This window comes from Hordeum vulgare, chromosome 3H (assembly GCF_904849725.1).
Source record: "Hordeum vulgare subsp. vulgare chromosome 3H, MorexV3_pseudomolecules_assembly, whole genome shotgun sequence".
NCBI classification, from domain to species: domain Eukaryota; kingdom Viridiplantae; phylum Streptophyta; class Magnoliopsida; order Poales; family Poaceae; genus Hordeum; species Hordeum vulgare.
In genome coordinates, this window is record NC_058520.1 from 11,470,343 (window position 1) to 11,477,839 (window position 7,497).

The window sequence follows — 7,497 nt, forward strand, 5'->3', positions numbered from 1 at the left end:
TGAACAGAACCACACACAATAACAACACAGAATCCAAATGTTTACAGGATCCACATGGAAGACAAGACACACACAATTATGCCTGCGTTTATCACTAACCATTGATATCACAAACGTGTCATTAGGGCCGTCTTGGTATTAGGGATTTGGGGGAGGTGTACAAATAAAAAACGAATTTCATAACGAAATGTCCAGTGAAAAGCGCACAGATTACTCATAATCACAATAGACGTGATCCTAATTACAAACAGCGTATAACAAGTGTGGATTGTGTGAACGACACACATGAACAACACAGAAAATGGTTTGAATATCTGTGGAAAAACATAGAGGCCAACATCTCTCGCCCTCTTCAAAATCAGGCGGCTCCGGGCCCTTCTCCATGCTCTCCATTGGCGTGCCGCACATTGTGCTACTAGGTGACCGTCACCGGTGACGGCAGGGTGATCCACAGGGACGTAGCTGCCTTGTAGGCATTGGGTCAATTGACCCCAATAAAATTAGTAAATCCTTCATTACTTTACTAGTAAACACTATCTATTTATTGAAAATGGCCCCGCTGTCATAGACATGACTCTAGTAACCTTTTTTTCTAGCTTCGTCCCTGGTGATCCACCGTCGATAGGTTCATTGAAGGAAAAGACTGAGTCTCAAGGCATCGACTGAGCCTGCTGCTGGCTACGACTCTTCTCTTCGAAGAGACCTTAGCTATCGAATGGCTATAGTGGCCTCCGGTATCGTGCCTGGTTGCTCTGGGGAACCCAACAACACTGGAACGTGCTTTCCTCTGCAACCGGTGTCGATGCTAGTACATGTGCCAGAGAAGCAATGGTGTCGCTGCTCAGGAGTAGTATGGAGGAGAACCATAGTAGCCCTTACAAAACAAACATGGGTTATCAATGAACTTATAAAATTCAAATATATTCACTCGATCTCATGGTGTGGGATGAGTTGATGATCGTCTATGATGAAGTCCGAGTTGTTTGCTTGGGGACTAGGGATGGTGAGGAGGCCTCTAGAGAAGGAGTGATGACGATGATGCCAGCCACTCTGTGGAGTGGCATGTATGGGGTATCTTGTGTGTGTTGCTCATTGGTTGTGATTATTTTTGCTCGGTTTTCCATCATAAACTGGAAAATCAGATTTTTGCTGGGTTTTCCTAATTAACTGAGCAACTGTTTTCTTCTTAATAAATACAGGAAACCTGCCATTTCAAGAGAAAAAAGTGTTGGATTAGTAAACATGATTTCAGTAAGTCGTTCAGTGACGGAGCTTCATGGGACCAACCTGGGTCATGGCCCCCCAACTCACAAGAGAACTTATATATATATATTCATATGTATTAGGCCTATTTTCCACTAAAAAATGTTGAAATAGTGATGTTTGCCCCCCCCCCCCCCTTCAGCCCATGGCGACCCCATATATTTGGCTCAAGCTCCACCACTTATGTCGTTGTTTAGAATTCACATGGAAAACAAAGACACACATATATGCTTATTTATCACTCTGATCAGCGATGTCACAAATAACCGTGCTTGAATACTCTCAGTATTGGGGATTTCAGATACAGGGACAATCTAAAAAGATATTTCAGATACATGGTACCGTCAAGTGAAGCACACAAATAACTAACATTTTTTCCTAATAGTATCGTCAAGTTCAGGAATTTTATCTTTGAATCCACGTGAACAATAAGACCGATACTTCTATCTACCATGTACAAATACTAGACCCAATTTGGGTAGATCACTTCTAGGGAGAAAACTGATTTCAACATATACTCCTCTCTTAGATGAATCTGTGACTTCTAGCTTAAATCCATTCTGTACCAATAAGAACAATTGCTATACGCACGTTCCTGAATCTTCCTATTCTCATTTTTTTTTTCAACTCTTTGGCTCTCCCTCACAAATCAGTTTCCTTATGTTTATGTAATTGCCCCTATTTATATATATGATATGCTACATGGTATCCAACTAGGTTTTTTTAGGGGAATGTGCTACCTGACAAGTTAAAATAAAGTGAAACGATGTAGGGTGATATCTACTCTGGTGAAGAGTGAACAATGAGAAGATATATAAAGGGGAATCATCATAAACACAAGTGAACTTTGGAGCATGCTTTTAATATGTATGTCATCAATCAACATAAATTGTAAAATCTGCCGGTCACATTGAAAGCTACTAGCAAATTAACCATAAACGCTCGAGCTACACCTAAAGAGTTGGCTATGGTAAGCAGTTTCTACTTCACTTCATGGTTTGAACATGTTATGTTACCAGCAAACGAACAATCTGCCTCATTGAGTCTTCACTCTTTCAACATGTTTTCATTAATGCGGTAGTTTAGAATCCACATGGAAAACAAGATACACACAAACATGCTCATTGTATCAACAATCATTGCCATCGTTAGCATGTTTTCAGTACAAATAATTTCATATTTATGCTATCCTCAAGTGAAGGACACAGATATCTAATCCTTTTTTCTTATATACACGTGCTGCTAATTACAACCATCATATACAATTTTCAATACGTAATTAACAATGCATAGGTATGTGAACCACACAAGGACACAACCTAGAAAATCATATGACTCGCTGATCAAAACCTGAGAAGCTCCAATTTTTCGACATACTCATCCTTGTCAAGATCAGGACGCTCCATCCCCTTTCCTGTTCTCACCATTGGTTGTGTCGGCCATGGTGCCCATGGCAACACTACTACTAGGAGATTCGTAAGAGGTGACGACGGGTGATCCACCATCCATCCGCTCATTCACGACAGAGCCTGGCAGTCTTGATGCATCGGCTGAGCCTGCTATTGGTTGTGGATCTTGTCTTGGAAGGGAACCTGGTTGCTGAATGGCAGTCGTGGCCTTGGGAATCGTGACGCCCGGTGGTTGTGGGGGAACCTAGTGGCGCTGGAATGGGATTCATATGCACTGGTGTTATCTAGTGCATCAATGGTGTTGCTGCCCCTGGAGTAGTACGAAGAATAACCGTAGCAGCCCTCCCGGGTGCGAGGGTTTGTCTCAACCAATGGGTATGAATAACTAGTACTCTCTCCGTCCCAAAATACCTATGCCCCAAAATACTACACAACTTTATTCTTGTAGACTATGTTGGGCCACCAAGTGCAGAGTTTTGTAGGACAGTAGAAATTTTCCCTCAAGTGGATGACCTAAGGTTTATCAATCCGTGGGAGGTGTAGGATGAAGATGGTCTCTCTCAAATAACCCTGCAATTAAATAAATTAAATCTATTGTGTCCCCAGCACATCCAATACAATGGAAAACTGTATAGGTGCACTAGTTTGGCGAAGAAATGGTGATACAAGTGTAGTATGGATAGTAGATATAGGTTTCTGTAATATGAAAATATAAAAAAGCAAGGTAGCAAGTGGAAAACAGCGAGCAAAATATTGTATAAATGCTTGGAAATAAGGCCTAGGGTTCATACTTTCACTAGTAAAATCTTTCAACAATGCTAACATAGAAGTATCGTATGATCATCCCTCAAGGTCTAAGAAAGATTCACTCCGAAGTTCATAAGTAGCCAAGAACATAAGATGAAATTGATGTAGGTAGTAGAACCACCTCAAAGTTATTCTTTCCGATCAATCTTTTGAGATATTCCTATAAGCGTCACAAACAGACCTAGAGTTTGTACTACAATAACACCCATGATACATATGAGTGAACCATAATGATACCTAGATACTCCAATGTCACCTCAAGTATCTATGGGTATATTACACGACATGCAACAAACAATTTAAGATCTATCGTATTGAATCCAACACAAAGAACTTAAAGAACCACCCCAAAATTTCTATCAGAGAACATAGTATGAAAACATGCAATCAACCGCTATGCATAGATACCCAAGGTCTACCCTGCTCCCACCAGCCCTGGTCCACCACCATCGGAGGTGGAATCCTCGGCGCACGACAGGCTCACTGCGGGTGCCTCGCCGTCTTGGCCACCTCCAGACCGAGGGCGTGCCCGGTCAGCCTCATCCCCTGTCACCTCTCCTCGGAGGAGCTCATGGCTGGGTGAGGCCAAGCAATGTGCTGCCAAGCAATGTCACGCACCCCTATTGACCCTTGCATTCCTTTGACATGGGAGAGAACACTTCTTCGGCATGGTTGGGTGTTCCTCTTGGGCGTCTCGACAAGATTGCGGCTGACTCCACAATTGTCTTTCTTGGGGAGAAGGGTCCATCATTAGAACAAATAGCTACTCTCCAGGCCAAGGAGTTTTTGGAGGGACGCTTAGCGGCGGCTTGCGATCTTGCATCCATCTTGGCGGAGGAGGCCTCTCCCTGCCACACCTCAGCCTGCTGGCCGAACGGGTCTTCCTGCGCTTGCTCCACAGGATCTTCGGGGCCGGACCCGATCCCGTATGGCCCAACTCCATAGGGCCGAGAGTGCATCCACCGTAGTGGGGTTCGAACCCGTTTAGACCCCTTAGAAGAATAGTATGCGTGCCCTATTCTTGAACCTGCGCGGCTTTGGCCATGATGGCTGGCGTAGGTAGTTAGTTGAATATATAAGGGAGGAGAATATTGACATCGTGGCGATTCAGGAGACCATGCGTGTTGATTTCTCTCTGCTCCAGTTGGAGGGCCTTAGTAGGCACCTTTTTCCCTGTCACTCGTTGCCATCTAGTGGAGTGGCTGGCCACTCCGGTGGTATCTCCCTAGGTGTGAAGGATACCACCTTCGAGGTCGGGTCCATGGACCGTGGCGAGTTCTTTGTGAGCATGGAACTCTGGGAACATGCGGCTAACTTCAAATGGGAAGTGATTGTGGTCTATGGACCAGCGGATCATCGACGATCACCGACCTTCTTGGAGGAGCTACATTCTAATATTAGTGTTGCCTCCCTTCTGGTAAACGTAGGTGGAGACTTCAACATGATCTGCTCGGCTCATGAAAAAAATAATACCAGAGCGGACCTCTCGGGTATGTAGCGCTTCAATGATTGGATTGTGCACCTTTAGCTCCGTGAGTTAGACCGGGTGGGGTCTCGATACACCTGGACTAATAGACAGGTGTCCCCCACCCAGAGTGTGTTGGACAGGGTCTTCATGTCTCCGAAGTTGGAACTCTGATTCCCCTTAGCCTCTCCGCACGCGATCACTAGGATCAACTCCGATAATGTCTCCCTCTTGCTTCCATCGCAAGATGAGCACCCTTGACCACCTCCTCGTTTTAGATTTGAAACCTTTTGGCTCCGCCAACCGGGTTTCATGACTGCAGTGAAGGAGCATTGGGTGGCCCCTAGAGCCGGGCTACAAGAGCTAAATCTGTAGCGGATAAATGGCACCATTTAGCCAAGCAAGGCAATTCATGAAGGGATGGGGTGAAAACGTGGGTCGCGGTCTTCGTGTGTTGAAGGCGTCCTTGCCGGCTGATATCCAAATCCTTGATCTCTGTGTCGATGGCCCTGGCTTATCCTAGGATGAATAGGACATTTGATATAGCCTCAAGGACTCCTTGATGGATATCTAACCTAAGGAGGAAGAATATTGGCGTCGTTCAGGCTGCATTAGGTGGACGCTCTAGGGTGATGCCAACACGACATATTCTCAGGCCATCGCGAACGACCGTCGTAGGCGGTGCACCATCCCACTCCTTTGGGATGGTGCTAGGGTGATCCAAGATCCGGATGAACTTCGAAGCCATGTGGATGTCTTCTATAAGGCTCTATTCACTGGTCGTCCGAGGGGCGGCATCGCACTAGCGGACTCTATATGGGTCGAGGAGCAACATGTGTCTGCAGTCAAAAATGACGCCCTGTTGGCTCCCTTTGAGGAGTAGGAGGTCGAAACTTTCATCAAGTCTATGAACCCAGACTCGGCCCGAGGCCTCAATGCCTACCAGTTCGCTTCTTCCAGGGATTTTGGCCAACCGTTAAGGGAGAAGTTTTTGCTTTGTTCCACAAGCTCTCCCATGGAATGCTAGACATTTCCCGCTTCAATTGTGGGATCATCTCCCTTATCCTGAAGGTGCAAGGGGTTGCGGACATTACACAGTTCGGGACAATCACGGTGGTCAATGTGATGTTTCAGATTCTGGCCAAAGGGTATGCCACTAGGGCGGCTCTGATTGCTCCTCGGTTACATCACCCCAACCACACGATGTTCACCAAGGGACGTCTCGTCCTTGAAGGAATCCTTGTCCTCCACGAGGTGCCTCATGAAGTTAAGACGAAACACCTTCCAGCGGTGTTCTTCAAAATTGACTTCCACAAGGTGTATGATATGATCCATTGGTCATTCCTTTGGGAAGTTTTGTCCAAGCAAGCCTTCAACCGACATTAGATTGTGTGGGTCATGAAACTCGTGTCGAGTGGCCGCACTGTAATCGATATTAATGGGGAAGTGGGACCTTTCTTCCCTATGACACAAGGGGTATGGTAGGGTGACCCGCTATCCCCTTTCCTCTTTAACTTAGTAGTGGACGCCCTAGCGGCGATCTTAGATCTCGCTAAGAGGGTTGGTCATCTTAGGGGTATCTGCCCACACCTCGTCCCCGCGGGTGGGCTGAGCCATATGTAGTATGCAGATGACATGATCCTGATGGTAGAAGGATCAGCTGAGGACATTTCCCACCTGAAGTTCCTCCTTCTCTGCTTCCAAGAGATGTCAGGACTTAAGATTAACTTCACAAAGAGCAAAGTATTGGTGTTGGGTTACTCTATGGAGGACTCCCAACATATGGCTAACCGCCTTCACTGTCGACTAAGGTACTTCCCGACGACTTACCTCGGCATGCCGATTAGTCACTCCCGGCTTCAGGAAAAGGATCTCCACCCGTCTGTTACCATGGTACAACATAGGGTTTAACCTTCGCAAGGACGGTGGCTCTCGAAGGCGTCTAGGGTTGTGGTTATCAACTCTTCCATGATTAGCCTATTGATGTACTTGATGGGATTCTATAGACTTCATGAATCCCTTCATCAGGATATTGCCAAGTACCAGTCTAGATTCTTTTGGGCAGGAAAAAGGGGTTAACAGAAATACCACATGGTGAAGTGGTCGAAGATCTGTAAACCCAACGACCGGAGGGGGGGGGCTTTGTGTCATCTCATCGAAACGGATGAACATAGCTCTTCTGTCCAAGTGGCTATTGCGTATTAAGACCGGGGAGGGGGCTTGTGGCCCGACATTATTCGTGTGAAATATCTGTGTGGTCACCCGCTTGTCATTGCCCCCACGACCGGTGCTTCCCAGTTCTAGCAATCAATTACCCAGCTATTGTCGGTCCTCCGAATAGGCTCTTCAATTAGGATTGGCACGGGTGCCCACACCTTATTTTGGCCAGACCGATGGTCCCATGATAGACCTTTTGCGGAGCGATTCTTTTTGCTCTTTAGTATTTCTACACACCCGCAACTTATAGTTGGGGTGGCTGCGTCTGACCTCAGGACGCGTTCATTCACACATTCCTTTGGTCCATAGGAACAACTCTTGTGGGAGAAGATGTTG